Here is a 2,166-nt window from a genome sequence, read left to right on the forward strand (position 1 = left end):
AATAAGACTATTAAATAGCATCCAAAATGAGGGTAGAGGCTAGTGACACTCGTGGTCTGCTAGAAATTTTGATGAGAAACAAAGATTTAATTCCCAAAGCAATAAAACATCTGTATAATGCAAATAATGTTTGCATGTTAGGACCTTTAAGGTAACAAGTACAAAAGCCACCTTCAAATTAACTCAAGTGATACAGTGTTATTATGAAGGACACATTATGAAATAAGAGAGATTAGAAACAGCTGCATAGCCAGGCTTCCAAGAGACTAAAATAACTTTCAGATCCTTCCACAATAACAAAGCTAGCTTTCTCGTTGAGAAAAGTAATGTCATTCAGTATACAACATGGTTGTAAAGACCTTGCTGTCATTTTATGCCCTCAGCAGCAGGAAGGCTTCCTTAATGCACTGGTCAGCAACGGTTATTCAGCTATGCTCTGTCAGTACTTCCTATGCTCTGGCTGCTCCTGATGAAATATCCACTGCTCTACAATCTGCCACACAATTTTTGTTTGTTCACAGCATCTGCTACCTCATAATTTCTACTGGATTATCACTTCCCCTTGCAAACTTTTCTCTGTATCAAACTCCATTTCTACATGACTCATGTGTTTATATTCCTCTCTGTATATTTTATATTTAAAACCCCTTGAAAGATAGGATTTTACCAGATTTGCTACTTAATTTTGGGCTCCAGCTCTCATCGTAGGCCCCCTCATTAAGGCCAATGTCTAGTCTATAACTGGTTGGATTTTAACCGACATTCATTTCAAGCCTAGCTCAAGAATGTTAGTATTTGGGGGTCAAATGAAACAAAGCACAGTTTCTATAAATTCTATGTGTAGAAATCCCTAAGAAGGAGACAGTGGGCATGGCAAATTCTGTGGATTCTCAAAACAGGCCAATAAGCAAATTGCATGGCTTATCCATTAGACTGTTTGTACCTCTTTAAATCTAAAGAGAGAAAAATAACTTTAAGTTTCATGAATAAAGTTGGTTCAATTATTGGGATCATCAGTGGGATATTAGACTGCCATATAGAATCTGAATCACCATCAATCATCACTAAACAAAGCAGAGTTAACTGGCTTATGGAACTGTCTGTAGAGCTTTTCCTGCTGCTTCCATTAGCACATTCTAACCAGCTCAGCTAACAAGCACACTGGCTATAACACATAAACACACCCTAACACCCAAACATGGACATCACTAGCAAAGTACATCTGTGATGAATGAGATTCAATCAGCCTTCTGGCCTTCCAGGCTCAAGATAACATTTCTGCTATTGATAGTATCAATTTATAATTTAATTTTAGGTCCTAGCGGCTTAAGAGATAAGACTATTTGCAGACCTAAAATCTAACCCAGTAGAAGGTATTGGACAGAGTTTCATAAATTCTGATGACCACAAGAAAGCCTGATTTCCTTAAAACTCTGCTAGTACACATTTTACGAACCTGAAATTCTGAAACGAAGAATAATAAAAATGGTGACACCAAATTTAATATTTGCTTACGCATTTACCCAGATGCATGAACTCACTAATCAGCCTAAATATACTCAAAAAAAGAGAAAGAAAAAAATCCACTTGTCATCATTACAAAAGTGCAGGCAAAGCATAGCTTCTCCTGAGGGTAATCAGTGAAAATTGATCCCATATCTTTATTAGTTTATTATTTGCTTTTACTTAAGGGAATAACACACCCTGGTCATGAAAGTTACAAAGAGTACAGAATGACAAATAGAGGTCATTATTAATTGTGCCATATCTGACGTCTTTTTGGACAGTCTGTGTTCTGTATATTTATTTAAGGAGGATCTGCCACTGTAAGCGCTGCCACCTTCAGCTCTCCTTGACTGCAGACACTCCTTGCTGCTCCTGGATTGATGCAGGCACAGACTTAAGTTATCAGGCAGCTCCTGACCCATCCAAGGAGGATAATTTTATTGCATGTCTGTTTAGCCTCTATCTTGTGCTCTCTGGAAGGCATCAATTCTCTCAGAGAAAGAACACATATAACATTTAGAAATGCTCCCTCAGGCTAAGAGGTTAGGAATCATGCCAAAATTTCTCTGAATAAAGTCACTCTCTGCATAATCTCTCCCTGCTTGCGCCATCTCTCACAACCGTGTGCCGCCCTTTGATTAGAGGAGAATTAAAGGTAAT

The sequence above is a fragment of the Pteropus vampyrus genome, unplaced genomic scaffold, assembly GCF_000151845.1.
Source record: "Pteropus vampyrus isolate Shadow unplaced genomic scaffold, Pvam_2.0 Scaffold155, whole genome shotgun sequence".
NCBI classification, from domain to species: domain Eukaryota; kingdom Metazoa; phylum Chordata; class Mammalia; order Chiroptera; family Pteropodidae; genus Pteropus; species Pteropus vampyrus.